Below are 18,678 nucleotides of genomic sequence, written 5' to 3'. Positions count from 1 at the left end.
GTAGTGGAATTACTGTATTGCCAATTTTATGATACTTCATATTTTGTTCCTTTCCTGTCACTTAGGAATATACTGGAGTTCTTTTTAAAAAGCTATTATTAGTACTCGGTGAAGGAGTAGGTAAGAACTGTTGAACAGGAGCCTTTAAAAATTTCTAAGAATGGAAAAGGGAGTAGCTTCCATCTGTTGGAAACCTCATGTCCCTGTGGGGAGCACAGGGACGCTGTCCCCGTTGAACTTGCTGTGTTAGCTGCCTTGGGGAACCTGGCACTGATGTGATGGCCAAGCACCGGCTACTGTATTTTCTTAAAGATATGTTTTTACTTATGCCAGTTTTTCTGCTTGGCCTTTTCTTCCCTTCTGTCTTTGTCAGTGAAATCCTTCATTTTAATTTTAACATCATCTTGATGTTTTCCCAGATCACAGTCTTACAGAGCGAGAATCGAATCATTTCTGTTGTCTCTAACACATTCGTGCCTTGTCTTGCTTTAGGCTTTTTATTGACTAGTTACGACATAGATACATTATTTTACCTTCTCCATTATAAACTGAGGGCAGGAACCTTGTCCAGTACAACTGTATTTCTTCCCCCTATAGGGTCTACCAGTACCTTGAACATAGCTCTTAATCTTTCCTTGACAAATGAATACGGAAGAGGAAAAAACAATTGGAGATGTTCAAATATCAGTATGTCACAGATATCAGGGCTTAGAACTCAGTTTGGGATAGCTGAAGCAGGGCAAGGCAAACAGAATGGATAGTCAGACTTACGGAAGTGGCCTGTACCGAGGATGGGCTTCCCAGGTGGCGCAGTGGTAAAGAGTCTGCCTGCCAGTGCAGGAGACACAAGAGGTGATGATTCGATCCCTGGGTCAGGTAGGTCCCCTGGAGTAGGAAATGGAACCTGCTCCAGTGTTTTGCCTGGAAAATTCCATGGACAGAGGAGCTCTGCCCCCCGCCACACGCACCCTACACAAACACGTCCCCCCCACACACAGACACACACTCCTAGAATAGGATTTTGGGATTCCAGATCAGGTAGTACATTTATCACTCTATCGTGCTTTTGTGTATGGAGTCTGCTGCTGCTGCTGCTGCTGAGTCGCTTCAGTCGTGTCCGACTCTGTGTGACCCCATAGACGGCAGCCCACCAGGCTCCCCCATCCCTGGGATTCTCCAGGCAAGAACACTGGAGTGGGTTGCCATTTCCTTCTCCAATGCATGAAGGTGAAAAGTGAAAGTGAAGTCGCTCAGTCGTGTCCGACTCTTAGCGACCTCGTGGACTGCAGCCTACCAGGCTCCTCCGTCCATGGGATTTTCCAGGCAAGAGTACTGGAGTGGGTCGCCAATGCCTTCTCCAGTATAGGGACTAATGGAGTAGAGATTAGAACTGACTGAATGGTTATTCCTGGCAGAGGTGGCTGGGAAGATCCCTCATAGTCCCAGAATAGGTGAGTATATAAGTTATCTTAACCAGGTGAGTGGGACACTATAGTGAAAAATGTAGTAGTGATCATAGTTCTGAAAGATTTGTTCATATTTAGGGAAAATTTTTGCTTTACTCATAGAACTGAGAAGTGCTTCCACCTTCATGAAACTTTTCAAGCCTATGAGGAGAATCTTTTCTCATATGTTTCTGATGGATCATTTATTGAAACTAAAATCTCATTGTATAAGGCATAGCTGTTTCATTATTTAATAGCTCTGAGCACTAGTAGTCTTTATTTTGCCTTCCTGAGCAGTAAAAAAAAAAAAAAAAAAAAAAGTTCTGTTTTTCCTATGATAAGCCTTCAGATTGGAGAAGGAAATGGCAACCCACTCCGGTATTCTTGCCTGGGAAATCCCATGGACAAAAGAGCTTGGCGGGCTACTGTCCATGGTGTTGGCAAAAGAACTTAAAGCAACAAATAAGGCCTTCAGATATTTCAAGATCACTGTACTGTCTTCCCTAAAATCTTCTTTCTAAGCAAAAAGTTGTCTTTTCTTTAGTTTGTTTATTGTATGACATGGTTTCTAGCTCTCTCATGCGTGATCTTTGGTGTCCTCTGATGGAGATATCTGTTTGTCTTAAAATGTGGTGTTATAGATGATCTTATTTGCAAAACAGAAATAGAGACACAGATGTAGAGAACAAATGTACGGATACCAAGGAGGAAGCAGAGGGTGAGATGAATTGGGAGATTGACGTGTATATATATATATATATACACAATATATATAAATCTTTACACGTATATATACACACACACACACACACACACTACTATATATAAAGTAGATAAGTAATGGGACCCTGCTATGTAGCGCAGGGCACTCTTACTCAGTGCTCTGTGGTAACCTAAATGGAAAGACGATCCACCAAAGAGAGGAGCTATGTATACGTATGGCTGATTCACTTTATGTACAGCAGAAACTGACACAGCAGTGTAAACAACTATACTCCAGTTAAAAACAAGACAACAAAAATGTGGTGTCCAGAAGAGATATTTATTTTCCCATTGCTAGTTTGTAAATGTTTGTGTTGTCTCATGCCATGGCCATCACTGGGTATTATTTTGATTTTTAAAATTTTTATTGGTTATTTATTTTCTATATACTAGTGTGTATATGTCAATCCCAGTTCCCTGTTTATCCCTCTTCCACCAACATTCCTCTTTTTTAGTTGTCATGTTATTGCTGTCTTATTTTACATCTCTTTGTTACTGAGGTTTAACTTTGTTGTTATTTCTTTTAGCCACCCTGCCCCCCCAATAAATTGCTTGTTCTTATCCTTAGTCAGTTTTTATATATGAAACTTACATGTTTAGTCCAGTTCATAAATGGTGTATATTTTTTGTTTGTAAGAACATTTTATATATTCTGAATACTATTATTTTGTTGATCTTTTTGTTGCTGCTGCAGATCTTTTCCTGATTCGTTTATGCCTTTTAACTTTAGTTTTGTCATGTAAAGGTTTTTAACTGCTATGTATTCTATTAATACTGTATCAAGCTTTTCTTTAAGGATGCCATTCAGGTCATACTTGGAAACTTTTGCCTGTTTTCTTTGAGCATCATTATGATTTTAAAAATTTGTGTTATGGAAGTAATATATGAGTTCTTTTTGTAAGAAGGCTAAAGCAACAGATAGAGTTGCACTATTATTTTCCTTCTCAGAAATATTGCTATCAAGTGTGTTGTGCCAATATAAAGTCAGATTTTTCCTCAAATATTTAAGAACCAGAAAGATACATGCCAAACTATAAGTAATACTTGTCTCTTGTCAGAAGATTTGGATTCAAGGAATTGAGCAGGGCACAGGAATAGGGATAATGAAAAAATGAGACTTCTGTGCTTTATTCTGTATAAACATTTGAACCTTATTGTTTCGTCTCATTTTACATAAATGGTGTCATAGTCACTTAACTACATGTCTTAGAGATTTGTTTATGCTGTTGCAGCATGTAGTCAGAAGAGAATGACTGCTCTGACAGAACTTGCTTTTAGTGAACCTGTTCTTCTCACTCGTCTGTTTGTCTCATTGTTAAGTACTCATATACTGTCATTTAGTCCAGAGGTTAAGAGAGCGGAACTTCAGGTCTTCGCCTTGCCTTTTGCTAGTGGCTGTGGGCAAAATACTCAGTATGCCTTAAACTTACCATCTGTAAGATGGAGATGACAATAATTTCTCTCCTATGGTGATGGTTGTTTTGTCACTAAATCACGTCCAAATCTTTTGTGACCCAATGGACTGTATAGTCCACCAGGCTCCTCTGTCTATAGGATTTTGTGGGGAAGAATACTGGAGTGGGTTGCTGTTTCCTTCTCCAGGGAATCTTCCCGACCCAGGAACTGAACCTGCGTCTGCTGCATTGCAGGTAGATTCCTTACTGCTGAGCTACCAGAGGAACCCTTTATGTGGTTGTGTGCTGTGCTTAGTCTCTCTGTCATGTCCTTGTGTCTGACTCTTTGCAACCCCATGGATTGTAGCCTGCCAGGCTCCTCTGTCCATGGGATTCTCCAGGCAAGAGTACTGGAGTGTGTTGCCATATCCTCCTCCAGGGGATCTTCCCAACCCAGGGATTGAACCCAGGTCTCCTGCATTGCAGACAGATTCTTTACCATCTGAGCCACCAGGGAAGACCATGTAAAACATCATAATGTTTGATGAGTTTTTATCACAGTACATGGGATATTCTAAGTAGTTAATAAGCAATAGCTGCTATTATTGGTGTTATATATAGCTGCTATTATTATTATATATTATTACTATTATAGAATAGCTGCTATTATTACTTAGTACTCCGTTATATGACATGGCTAAATTTGACATCGGTTTTACTGATATTTAATATTTAGCCTCACCCATTGTTTTCTTCTATAAAATAAGGATCTTTGCCTGTACAAGGTTTTGTTTTGTTTTTAATACCTTTCTGATGCTCTGTATTTCTCAAAGATTACTGATGCTACTGGAACTGAGTGATAACTATCTTCTCAGCACCTTTGGACATTATAGAAATGTGAAAGAGGAGTTACTTGGTATTCCTTTTCTGTTGTCTCAGCTGAATGTTGTGCTGCTCTCTTCCTCAGTCTTTATCTCTTATCATTTTAAAGTTTCTGTTTATTTGTAACAATTTTTAAAAATTTGTTTTTCTGTATTAATTCTCTGTTATGATACTGCTATCTTTTCACTTTTTCTAAATGAATTAGTGCTACAGCAACAAGTATAAACATTTTTTTCCTTCTGCACTCAGGACTGGGTAAGGCCAAATGATAGGTGCATTTTAATCTTGTGGTTGACAAAAAATGTTTGTCATTTAAGAACACTAATTTCCTTTTTGTCCACATTTGCAAACTAAAACATTCTATCTAAAGTTTATGTGTCAAGAGAGGCATAATTATTTTTTAATGTTGTGATAGTAACAGTTGATAAATGAAAATGAAAAAAGAAAGTAAAAGTTGGGAAAGAATGTGAAGGGGAACAGTTTTTCACCTTCATAGTGGGAAGTCAGTTGAAATCAAGAAAGAGAGCCATAATGCCAGAAGTATTAAAAGTGGCTGTATTTGTCAAGTAGAATGGTGAGGGTGTGAGGTGTCTGTATGAGTGGTAGAAGAGACACTACTGTTTTTTAAGTCTTAAGTTCTTTCATATGTTACTGAATTATTATTACATTCTGCAGGTACTAATAATAATAGTAAACTGTATCCCACATGATCCTAGTTTATGAAGATAAAAAGCATAGTTTTATATATTGATATAGGTATAAAAATTGATTGGAAGGAAATACATACCACAGTATTAAAAGTGGTTATCCCTGGGTAGTGTTTTTTTTTTTTTCCTGTCATATTTTTCTATATTTTATAAAATTTCTAAAGTGAGTTTATTATTATAATCAGAAAAATATTAAGGGAAAATATATAGGACTGTCTGCATTTAATTTGTCATATCTGGCATCAGTATGACATATGATGGCTCAGACAGTAAAGCGTCTGCCTGCAATGCAGGAGACCCGGGTTCAATCCCTGGGTCGGGAAAATCCCCTGGAGAAGGAAATGGCAACCCACTCTAGTATTCTTGCCTGGAAAATCCCATGGACGGAGGAGCCTGGTAGGCCACAGTCCATGGGGTTGCCAAGAGTCGGACACGACTGAGTGACTTCACTTCACTTCACTTCATAACTTTTTTAATTAAAAGAAGTTAGAGAACCATTTGGGAAGATGCCCTGGAGAAGGGAAAGGCTCCCCACTGCAGTATTCTGGCCTGGAGAATTCCATGGACAGTATAGTCCATGGAGTCGCAAAGAGTCGGACATGTGACTTTCACTTTCAGTTTTCACTTTCATTCTCTCTCTGTTTTAAATGTATTAGTAAGACAAGTGTTCTGCTAAAAATAACAGAATAGGTAGCCAAGAGTAAAAAACAAAGACGTGTTTATTTTTTCCTATAAGACGGGATAAAGGTCAGCAGGGACTGGTTGTTTATCAGATAAGGATAAAATCACCAAAGATTCCAGCTCTCTCTGCTTGTGCACCTTTAGCTTACTGGCTTTTCATTCCTACACTTGTTGCTTCAAGGTTTCAAAATATCTTTCAGTCTCTAGTGGGAGGCGGCCAGGGTTAAGGCGATTGGGAAAAGATACTGCTTTGCGATTGGGAAAAGATACTGCTTTAAAGAACCAACAGTGTGTGCCACAAAATGTTTTATGTGTGTGTGTATGTGTGTGTGTGTGTGTATGTGTGTGCGTGTAGTTATAATGTCGGTACTGCAGTTCTTAGATTTCCAGAGACAATTTCCAGCCTTTGTATAGGTCAGATTTAAAGTTTGGCACATAGCATTCTCTAAAATTTATCCCTCTGGGGATTATTCTAAAAGATAGCTATTTTGTCTGTTTGTAGAACTTCTAGGCTTGTGCTCCCTTCTTAAAAAAGATAGTTTGTTATTCTGAGGTGATAGTGAATTAGGAAGTATGTTTCTAAAATGATCCTCAATTTTTTTTTTTAATGAACCTCAGTTTGATTTGACTTTCCTTGTAGAATCCAAATTTTAGTTTGCAGCCAGTTTTCTGAGGATTGTGAGTTTTTAGTGTATCAAATGAATTATATAAAGGTTTTCATTTTTGTTTTTAAGTCAGAGTATGCAATGAAATTGGTAGTCACAGGTTTTATAGCTGAGGATTCCAGCTCTGTTGTTGTTTAGTTGCTCAGTTGTGTCCAACACTTCTGAGACCCCATGGACCGTAGCCCGCCAGGTTCCTCTGTCTGTGGGATTTTCCAGGCAAAAATGACGAGTGAGTTGCCATTTCCTTCTCCAAGGGATTTTCCTGACCCAGGGATCGAGCCCGAGTCTCCTGCATTGCAGGTGAATTCTTTACCACTGAGCCACCTGGGAAGCCCGATTCCAACTCTATCTTCTGGATCAGCCGAAAAGACCAGATTACATCCTTCAAAATGTTAGGGCTTATATTTACTTGGATTTTTTCATCCATATATTTTAATGACTATTACTCCTTATTTTCTTACTCCTCTTGTGACTGACTTCTTTAAAAATTTTTTAAAATGCAAGTTTATATAGCTTTCAGTGTTGTATTTATGGCTTTCAGCATTAAAATGGTGCTGAATAAAAATACATTACTATCAAATTAGACTCATTTGTAAAAGTTTAGATCTTTATAGTTTTGTTTATCAATGAATTGATAAACTTTTTTTTTTTTTGGTTAATTTTTCTTAGCAGTTACCCAGAGATACTTATTTATCCTCAAGCAATTTTTTGTTAGTCTAAAAAGCTGTTACCACTCTATGCTTTTGAGGCGTGACAAATTCTTCTTGTAAAATAAATAAGCATATTTATTTCTAGTATTTGGATAACTAATATCTTTAATCAAATTAGAGAAATATTTTTTGGAGATTGGGAAGAATGTGAAGATACAGGTCACCTGCCTTCATGGAGTTTAGAATTTAGTGGGGGAAAGAGGCTCTTTAAGATGAGTCAGTTTCCTCATCTGTAACATGGAATCATGTAGTTCTTACCTGCCTCATGAGAGTTGTGAGGATTAAGTGAGTTAAGTCATGTCAAAGGCTTTGAACTACGCCAGAGACATAGTAAGTGCTTCCGAAATGTTAGCTGCCGTTACCATTGTTATTAACAAATAGAGATTTGCACAAAGTGCTTTGGGAGCACAGACTAGGCAAGACTGACTTCCTGGAAAAGGGAGGGCGTGATAAAATTTGTACCTGCTGTCAGTTCTGCTTCATAGTTTCCTTGTTTATCATTGCCATTTGAGTGCCTAGTGCATAGTCAGTCCTCGAAGGAAGAACTCAGAGAAGTTGCAAAGGTGAACTTTTCTTAAAACATTTTAAAAGTAGATGACAGTAAAATTGGAAGATGTAGTGTTAAAATTTGTCACCCAATCTTCTATGCCTGACTTAGTCCTATGATAGAATTTAGAATATTTTTGCAAGTAAGTAAGTAAGTAGTAGAGGATAATTTTAGAAATAGAAAAGCTATTATTTTCAACCAGGCTTTTGAAACAGTCTGGGTTTTCAAATAGTTTAAGATAATGCTTTCTAGCAAGGACTTGAGATACAAGAATCATACACTTCAGACTAGACTCATAGCTGTGGATTTTGACAGTGCTGTGTTGTTTTAGATCAGTATAACGACATTGATTTTTATCTGCTGCTGTAATAGATTACCCAACACTTGGTGGCTTAAAATAATGATTTATATTATTTGTCATGATTCTGTGGTTTGACTCAGTGGTTCTTCTGGTGATCTCAATTGGGGTCACTCATCTGGCTGGATTTAGAGTGTAACCAGGCAGAGCTGGAAAATCCCAGAAGGTCTTGCTCCAGTGTTTGGTTCCTTGGTGCTGAAGGTTGAGTGGGAGTGCCTCAGTTTTCCTTCCTGTTGCCTTTTTTTCAGCAGGACAGCTTGCACCTCAGAGCATGTGACTGGCTTCTGAGAATGAATACTGCCAGCCCTCCTAAAGGCTAGAACCAGAGCTGGCACAGCATTTCTTATAATCCATTTTTTTGGTCAAACAAGGCAGAAGGCCAGCTTGGATTCAAGAGGGAGAGAAAGAGACTCTATCTCTTGATGGAAAGAGTGGTAAAGAATTTGTGGCCTCTTAATCTACAATAGATAGCGTGGTACCTTAATTTTCATTGCGTGTTTGCTTTCTGCCCTCCCTATTTATCCCTTAGTTTCGTTCTTTATGTTTTACCTTTTCCTGTTTTACTGATTTAGATTTCTGTTCTTTTGATAGTGTGGGTTTCAGTTCTGCCTTTGTTTTTACTTTGCCTATATGTATTTCTTTTCTAGTTTTCTTTTAATATATCCTTTGTTTTAACCTTCTCACTTTTCTTTGTCTTTTATCTTTAATTTTATGGAACCTAAATATTTCCACCGTAAGGCATAGGTGTGGTATTTGGGTTAGAGGAAGTGTTAGAAAAACACAGGGGTGGTGTCCACCGGGTTATGTTATTGATGGTCAGACACTGAATCTTTGGTTTAGGGGCCTGGTGGAAGATGATGGGATAGCCCCTTTTGATTGAGACAACTTTTAGCTTTTGATAATTACTGCTGAGTTTTTACATGTTGTAAATATGGTTTCAACTGATTACCCATAAAATTGTAGTGAAATTATAAATTTCTTAAATTTTGTGATTTCAAATGAGTAAGATAAGCTGTTGATATGCTAGTTCAGAAAGCAGTTCAACCTGTGCATAACTTAAGTAAACTCAAGTAAAACCTTTTAAAAAAAATTTTAGTAATACATTTTATTTAGCCTACATGTACAATGTGACATTTCAATGTGTGTCAATATGAAAAGTTATTAACAGTGTATTTTATATATTTTTTTCAATCTGAAGTCTTCAGCATGTGCTGTGTATTTTGCACTTTGAGACCCTCTCAGTTAATTCTGGCCACAGTTCAAGTGCTCACTCGCCACGTGTGACCACTGGCCACCATATTGGACAGTGAAGTCTTCCAGAGTCAAGTAGAGCCTTTTGATAACTACAGCTGTGGTCAACGTGTTGCCTGCAATCTCAGGAGTGATCCTGGTCCAGAACTGAGCTAAGCCCATCCTGCCCCATTGACACGGTACTGAAGTTTACTGTACTGGAAAAGCTGGCATTTGGGGTAATTTGTTACATAAAAATTGTACAGATTTTGGTATCAGAGTGGTTTTATTTTGCCATAACAACAACTTTAAATGGAGGTCTGTCATTGAACTCAGTGGTGGACACAAACTAGAAAGATTTTGAGGCATTAGTGAAAGCCTGAAAAGCCTGATTAGACTGTTAGTAGAAGTTTGATGGCCTTGATGGCCTTGGAGAAGACTGTGGGTGAGAGCTTAGAGAAAAATGAGAAAATTGTCATCAGCAAATTGAGGAAGGAGATTCTTGTTCTCTAGTGGCAGAAGTTTAGGAACTCTGTCACCTGCAGTAAAATAGGAAGTAGAAGAATATATACAGTAAACTAGGTGATCTAGCTAAGGAGACTTTGTAAGCAGAACATTAGGGATACTCTTGGTTTCTTCTTGCTGCTTGTATATAAAATGTAAAAGGAGAGAGACCAATCAAAGAAAGTACTGTTAAACTAAAAGCATGTGTGAGTCTGAAAATTCCTAGCCTCTTCATTTGACCAGTGTTGCTAAAATGAGGAACATTCTGCTACTGCTAAGTCACTTCAGTCATGTCTGACTCTGTGCAACCCCATAGACGGCAGCCCACCAGGCTCCCCCATCCCTGGGATTCTCTAGGCAAGAACACTGGAGTGGGTTGCCATTTCCTTCTCCAGTGCATGAAAGTGAAACGTTAAAGTGAAGTCGCTCAGTTGTGTCTGACTTTTAGCGACCCCATGGACTGCAGCCTACCAGGCTCCTCCGCCCATGGGATTCTCCAGGCAAGAGTACTGGAGTGGGGTGCCATTGCATTCTGGAAAACAGCAAATCCAAAACACTCTCAGGAAAATGTGTTCTACAAATGAAGCTGAGGATGTGACTTTAAAATCCTTTAAAACCTCAGAAAGATCCAAGGTGTTGCCTCAAAGACCTCTTGAGTCAAACAACAGGGTTTCTAAGAACATTTAGAGAGGAACAGAAGGAAGGGCTTTTCTTGGAGAGATTTATGGGTATGGCCTTGGTCTCACAATGGAGTAAACCATAAAAAGATTGTCAGGAGGCCCACAAAGTTTCTTCTCTCCTCTCTTCTTCCCTTTCACCTCTTTTTCTTCTAATGAGAGTAAATCAGCACTGTCAGCTTGGACTGGACTTGGGACAGAGACAGTACACATGAAAAGCAGGGTGTGAGTCTCTGAACCTCTGCATGTAGGAAGCATGTTGAGAAAACTACACGGCTGCCATTTGGAAAGCAGGACCAAGAGCCTGGAGGACAGAAACAGGCCTTGGATTCTGATCAGAAATTGACTGTATTGCCTTGGATTTCAGAACTGCTGTGGGCCAGTGACTCCCCTTCACCTCCTACTTTATCTGTTTGAGCACCAGTGCTTCAGTAGTTTCCCTGTGCCTTTTGTGCCTTTGGTCTTGAATTCTTGACCCACAGAAACTGAAAGATGTGAAGGGTTTATTGTTATTTTAAAGCTTTAAGTTTTGTGGTAATCGATTATGCAGTGATAGATAACTAATGCAGTGACAGGTTGAAATCGGAAGGCTGAGAAGAGAACCCCACCAACATTTCAGGAAATGGGAGTGGGGGAAAACAGGAACACAGAGGGAGAATAAGACCTTTGATTTCAAAGGTTTTGATCTATTAGAACCATGGACTGACTGCTTGTCATTGGAAAAAGATGTAAAGTCAAGAATATTCATTAATGTGTGTTCTGTTAAATACTGGAGAAAGGAATTCTAATTATTGCTAAGAACTTGAATTTTATGTGTAAAATGGGGAAGAACTCTACTTATTTTGTGTGTAGTTTTACAGTTTGACCTTGTTTCTTAGTAAGCAAGGTTGATTATATAGTGTATATTCTTAGAGGTCTCAGAGATCAATATTATTTGGTGTAAAAGTATTTAAGATAAATAAATGTAAGATAGAGTTGGGCTCTAAACTCAGCTCTTATCAATTTACTTTAAAATGACTGAAAAGAAGAGGAAATTACTTTCACTCTTCACTTGAAGATTTTGAAAATTTTAATTATGTACAAAAGCTAAAAGTTTTAATATAGAGCTAATAAGCACATAAATCTTTAGTGTTTCACCATATTTTCTTTATATATACCCCCCCCCCCCAGCTTTGAGGCACACTTGCTAAAACTTGTATATATTTGACATGTACAGTACAGTGTTTTGGTGTATGTATGCATTGTGGGCTTTCTGTGTGGCTCTCGTGGTGAAGAACCTGCCTTGCCAGTGCAGGAGACATAAGAGATGAGGTCCAGTCCCTGGGCGGGGAAGATCCCCTGGAGGAGGGCATGGCATCCCACTCCAGTATTCTTGCCTGGAGAATCCCATGGACAGAGGAGCCTGGTGGGCTGCAGTCCAGTGGGTCTGAAAGAGTCAGACACGACTGAAGTGACTTAGCATGCGGGCATACATTGTGAAATGATTGCCACAATTAAGCTGATTTAATATTTTCATGAATACTCATAGTTACAATGTTACTTTGGGGTTTTTTTGTTGTTGTTGAATCATTTGAAAGCAAGATGCAGATTTTGGTCCATTCCTAAATTCTTTTAGTCCACATCTCCAAGAATAAGGTTTTTATGGTTACCATTAATCCAACCAAGAAAATTAATACATTGAATAATCACATCTAATATGGCAGTCCAAAAAAACTTTTATGATTTTTTAAAAATCTAGAATCTATACAGTATATTTGTTTATGTTTCTAGCCCATTTTCCAATGAGTCAGCTCTTCACATGAGGTGGCCAAAGTACTGGAGTTTCAGCTTTAGCATCATTCCTTCCAAAGAAATCCCAGGGCTGATCTCCTTCAGAATGGACTGGTTGGATCTCTGGCATCACTGACTCGATGGACGTGAGTCTGAATGAACTCCGGGAGTTGGTGATGGACAGGGAGGCCTGGTGTGCTGCGATTCATGGGATCGCAAAGAGTTGGACACAACTGAGTGACTGAACTGAACTGATTGAACTAGCCCATTTTATTCTGGAATAATAAAAATGTGACATTGTATTGCTTTCTATGACATTGAATCTGATTTTCTTTGAGGATTTTATGCTTCCAGTTGCCTCTGTAGAATGTTCCGCATTCTGGATTTGCTAAATTTTTGTTTATTATTAGATCCAGGTTGATCCTTTTTTGGTGAAAATACTATATAGATGACATATACTTGATCAAAAAAGTGACTTCTGGAACTGTTCACCATAAATATATTTTTTCCGTTTACAAACCTGTGTGGTCATAATTCCTAACAACCTTTCGCTTTGGTTTTAAACTTCCATTGATTGATGCCACTGCCTGAATCAATTTTAACCTTGTGAATTGTAGGAAAATTCCTTTGTAATGGCCATATATAATTGATCCATGTTTGCAGTTTCCTGCAAAAAAAAAAAAAAAAGAAATGCCTTGTCACCACTGAAAGAATCCACTGTTTTTTCTTGTTAAAAATAAATATATTATTTGGACTGTGGATTTGAATGCATTTATTGTCTGAGTTCCATGTATGTTTATATTCCATAATGAATAATTTTGAAAAGCTTTAACTTAAAACAATAAGTTAATGACAGATCTCTTAGGATAGTTTCAGAATTCCTAACAGTGAGGCTTATTGAACAGTTGTGTGATACTTTTTGAATACCAGCTACAGTATTAGGAATCACACCAGATAGTATAATGTATTTAGCATTAAAAATGTAGTCCTCAAATACTCACCAGATAAATTGAAAAGATAAGACACATATGCATGTAGAAACAGAAGACTATTTACAGCAAGAAAGCATATATGCTGAATCACTGGAATAGTCAATAGATTTTTGTGTTCAGGAAACTGTCACTTTGAACTTTGACATGTGTACAAGGCGTGCAGGTATATGAAATGTCTTAAGATGTCGTTGACGTTCTGAACCTGGACTTTTGAAACATACTTCACAATAATAATCTAGTGCCTACCATGTTATAGCAACCAAAGAAACAAAAAGAATAAAACATATCCATTGTGCTTGAAATTCTATTGCGTGAGATGAAAAACACAGGGATCAATGCTACATAAGATCATGAAAATGCTATAATAAAGGTGTCTACGTAGTGCCAAGGTTGTATAGGAGAGAGAACTAGGAATTAAGATTGCTCCAGAGATGGGTGTGTGACAGGAAAGTCTTTCCCAGAGTAAATGGCCTTTGAGTCTGGGAGGAAGTTTTTCGACTGAGAATGGAAGCATATTCTAAGCAATAGAAGATGGCGTATTCTAGGCAATAGAAGATGGGCCCAAATACCCAGAGGCGTGATTGTGTGTGGCATGTTTCAGAGCCTGGTGATACCATTTCAGGAAATTCAGAAATGGTTCTGATTTGGAAGGGGTTGATAGAAATGATTATTCAGCCTTTTGTGAGTTTAATTTTTTCACATACAGGAGAACAACACAGTTGAATTTTAATGTTATGTACACTTTTTCAGAAAAGTATATGGCAAGCAGTGGATTGAAGAATGAATCCAGGAAACACTTTACCAACAGTTGAGGAATGAGAGGAAAAGGAGTCTTCCTTAGGAATGTACCAAAAGCATTTATTAGAAAGGAAGAAAGCTACAACAGTAAAGTCATTAGAACAAATTGATGAGATTTTACAAGAGGATGGTTAATATCACATACAAGAGAGTGTACAAAGGAAATGAAAATTTTTAAAAAGGCTGTTGGATTTGACAATAATTTTGTGAATTCAGTATCAGTGATTTGGGGAAGGGGATTGGAAGCCACTTTTCTTGGAGACAAAGGAGAGTGATTAATGCTTAAATACTGAGTTTAAACTATTTGGAAAATCTGACAGTGAAAAGTAGAGTAGTAACAGCATGCGTACAGTTTGGTCAAGAGAAATTGTTTTTAAAAGTTAGAGAAAGCCTTGTATATATATGATGGCCGAGTGGAACATGCTAGTGGGACAGGAAATGCTACAAGTTGTCAGAGCATAATTGATGGAGCAAAGAGTTGGGAAGAGATGACAACACAGGAGAGAGGATTAGCTTTGGAAAGGAGGAGAGGCAGCCTTCCAGCTGATCCAGAGGGAATGAAGTGATCATGCAGGAAGAACACAAAGGGAAGGATTATTAAGCAAGAGGATTGTAAAAAGGAACTTAGGTGATGCTATTACATTCTCTGTGAGTTTGGACAGAGCAAACATTTTGGTTTTTGAACTTTCTCTGTGATTTATGTATTCTAGGAGCATTGATGGATAAAGTACCCATCCAACATAATCTGAAGTTGGAGAGTGGCATGACAGAAAACTAAGGGGCAGGGAGTAGACACCTGATATTTTCTATCATTTGAAAAATTTTAGTACAAAGAAAATACTGAACATCAGAATGCTCTAATATTGTTTAAAAATGCAATCATTGTTTAAACCTTGTTTAGGAACGCTAAATATTATTGTGTTAAAAAAAGCTTTGGTATATAAATTTCAAAGTATGTTTTATATTGATAAAACTATTAATCTAATTTTTAATTGTTTAAAATTTTGCTGCATTTTTTAAAAACGGAGGACTTTTCTCTATGAGAATAATTAGGACTTTGCAGATTTTAAGCAACAGCAACTCAACACAAGCTTAAGCAGTGAAGGATAAATTTAGAAGAAGGGATGGATTTATTAGATTATGTAAATGAGGAATCCAGAATGGACCTATTTCAGCGATACCTGAATCCAGGAACCCTAGTGATGATGTCAAACATTCTTCTGCTCCATTCTGCTGTTTTCATCTGTGGGGTTCTCATTTCCAAGCAGGATTCTGCTCTGTAGTGAGCATGTGGTTACTGGAAGCCTCAGGGCAATATCATGGCTCACCGTTCAAAAGTAAGGTAGGCCTTTTCCCATCAGCCGTATAGTAGATACCAGAGTAGATTGTGTCATTTTTGTGTATCCCTGGATTGTGAAGCCAGGGATATATGTACTCTGATTATGTAGAGCTTGGGTTGTGTAATCACCTCTTGAAGGAGGTCAAATAGCTATGAGTTAAAGGGATGGGGGCTCAAAAATTTGGCACATTTCCTTCTATTTGTATGTATGTATGTATCTACCTGTTGGCTCTGTAACAAACCAAATAGTTTAGTGAATGCCTTGTGTCAAATTTCTTAGGAAAGAATCAGCCTTTGATTATATACATAAGTCTTAACAGCTTTTTTAGTTTATGATTTTATAAGAGATAACTGTAGAAGCCTTTTCTTTTTTTACAAGTAAAAGTGTTTTCTATGGTATATATCACAGTATTTTCAGGCCTTCACAAAAATGGGGCAGCCGTCCATGAGTTGACTTCAGTAGTAGTGAAAATGAACATCTTGTGCTGCTGAAAAGAACTGGATGTGAGTCTCACAGAAGTCCCGAGTTCTAGTCTTAACTCTTTCAGTAATCAACTGTGTGTAAATAACACACAAAACTACTTGACACCACTGGGCTGTAAAAATAGGTGAATTGGAGATCTTATGAAGCTCTAAATTTCTTCTACTTTTAATAGAATAATTCAGGTTATAGAAAAATGTAAAATAGGAATCTTAGTATACTGTAAAGAAAATTAATGATTGTAGTTTTCACTTAGACAGATTTGGGTTTGAATTCAAACTCTGACTCACCAGCTATGTAAACTTGGACAGATTGCTAAACCTTGTCTCCTCATGTAAAGAATGGCAATAATAATAATAATACCTGATTGGAAGTTTAAGGATAGAAATGCATTTGATTTATGCCCAATAAAATTTTGATTAGTTTCTGTAAAGTTCCTTACAGCTCCAAAATTTGACATTTGGAATTATTTTTGCTACATGAATATTCATTTCTCCCGTTATAACTTTAATAACTCTAGGAAAATAATGTAAATTGCAAATGTATAGTTATAAATGTATGTTTATAACAGTTACGTTATGCCTGTGACATGCTTTCCTTTGAGCTGTGTAGTGTAGAGAACTCAGGTGGACCCTTTCATAACAGAATTTGAACACTTAATTTAGCTATCTTACCAAGAGTTAGGCTTAGTAGTAGATTGTATTGGAATATACCTGGTAAAGGGCAAATTATGATAGCAAAAATGGGACATAAACATTTAAAAAAAAGAAAATTCTGATTAGGCAGTTGGAAATCAGCTGTGGACTTGAGATCTAAGATTCCCGAAATCAAGCTAAATAGATATCACTTAAGACTGAACTGAACTGAACTGAAGATTGTTGTAAAGATCAAAGGAACTAAAGTTTGTAAGCCCTTTATGCATAGTATTTTTCATGTATGTTAGTTACTACTATTGTTGTTTTTATCTTCTAGGAGTACTTTTTCCTCATGATCAGCAAGCCACATTTAGTTTAGAGCAAAGGCAATGCAAAAATCCAGTGCCATTTTAATCTAAGAATTCTGCTGGAACCTTCAATAGAAAAAAAAAAAAAAAAACAAACCCACAAAACTGAAGAAGTGCATCCAAAATCCCAAACTAGGATTTTTATTTTTTTCTGATTTTGTTTTAGATTCCTGAAATAATTTTTCATGAGAAAATTTTCAGTATTCTTTCATTCAACAGATACTTATTTAGTACTCATTATGAGCTAGGTCGGGGCTTCCCAGGTGGCACTAGTGGTAAAGAACCTGCCTGCTGATACAGGACTTGTAAGAGACACAGTTTCCATCCCTGGGTTGGGAAGATCCCTTGGAGAAGGGAATGGCTATCCACTCCAGTATTCTTGCCTGGGAAATCCTGTGGACAGAGGAGCCTCGTGGGGTCACAGTTCATGGGGTCACAAAGAGTTGGATATGACTGAAGCGACAGCATGCACTCACATGGGCTAGATACTGAAGAAAAGAACAGTGAACATAGATAACATACTTTATTAAGGAAAAAAGTGGCTTATTTAAATTTTATAATAGTTTTGTAGTTGCAAAATAAAATTAATTGCAACTATAAGATCAATTAAGGTGTTAGTATACCAGTGACTTTTGAGTAGTCTAGATAGTAAAGAAACTTCTTCAACTTTGTTTAATTTGGTGTTTCTGAAACTTGTTACCTATTTTACCCCTTTTCCTCCCTCACTGAACCCATTTTGGAGATAATAGTATATTAGTCAGAGAAGGCAATGGCAACCCACTCCAGTACTCTTGCCTGGAAAATCCCATGGACAGAGAAGCCTGGTAGGCTGAAGTCCACGGGGTTGCTAAGAGTTGGACACGACTGAGCGACTTCACTTTCACTTTTTCCTTTCATGCATTGGAGAAGGAAATGGCCACCCACTCCAGTGTTCTTGCCTGGAGAATCCCAGGGACGGGGGAGCCTGGTGGGCTGCCGTCTATGGGGTCGCACAGAGTCGGACACGACTGAAGTGACGCAGCAGCAGCAGCAGCAGTATATTAGTAGGTTTGTTTAATTGGAAGTGAACAATATTAGGTTAACCGTGTGATGTTTGTAGGGCAGAAACGATTGCATATTAGCATTTTATAGTTCATCTGATATTAATTGGACTGCTGTGTCCTGGTTCGGCTAGGACCGTTTCTGGTTTATGCCCTGTCGCTCTAGTGGTGTTATTTATAGTCTTTCTCAGAAGTGCCCTGGTTTGGATGATAAATTATATGGTGCTCCTCTAGCTGACACTTTTGAACCACTTAAATGCTGGATAGCATTCTAATCATTTGATATATATTAACTCAGTCCTCATGACAACCCTGTGAGGTTGGTACTGTATTATCTTTCTTTTTTAAAGATGAATGACATGAGGTACAGAGAATTTTAAGATTACACACCTAGTAAGTCATGGACTCAGGATTCAGATGCAGGCACACTGGTCCTAAGGACCAGCCATTATGCTTTGTTGTGACACAACAATGCTCTGTGAAGATGCTTAAGGGAAGAGAGGGGAGGGCAGAGCTCTGGAGAATACTGCCAGTTAAAAGCAAGTAAAGGGAATAGAAACTTGGAGGTATGGCAGATAAGGGACTAAAAGGAAGCAACTTTAAGTCATACAGAATACAGTTTGGTGAATTTGATTTATTTCCTCTAATTATCTTCATCCTCTTTTTAACCAGAAAGAGATATGTTCCTTTTCA

The 18,678-nt window shown here is 37.8% G+C and overlaps 1 protein-coding gene and 1 long non-coding RNA gene across 11 annotated transcripts in view; both read left to right on the top strand.

The window, feature by feature from the left end:
- Window positions 1-18,678, top strand: part of AKT3 (AKT serine/threonine kinase 3) — a 281,741-nt gene that overhangs the window by 19,114 nt on the left and 243,949 nt on the right. The gene's annotated exons all lie outside the window — the stretch shown is intronic.
- LOC147356765 (uncharacterized) lies at window positions 9,350-13,023 on the top strand. The gene is made up of 2 exons (XR_015143516.1): window positions 9,350-9,581; window positions 12,333-13,023. It is a non-coding gene; the product is annotated as an uncharacterized LOC147356765 (long non-coding RNA).

Source organism: Bos grunniens, chromosome 16, assembly GCF_055505025.1.
Source record: "Bos grunniens cultivar Pamir isolate PY7600 chromosome 16, Bosgru_T2T1.0, whole genome shotgun sequence".
In the NCBI taxonomy this organism is placed as follows: domain Eukaryota; kingdom Metazoa; phylum Chordata; class Mammalia; order Artiodactyla; family Bovidae; genus Bos; species Bos grunniens.
This window is presented reverse-complemented; position numbering and strand designations above follow the sequence as displayed.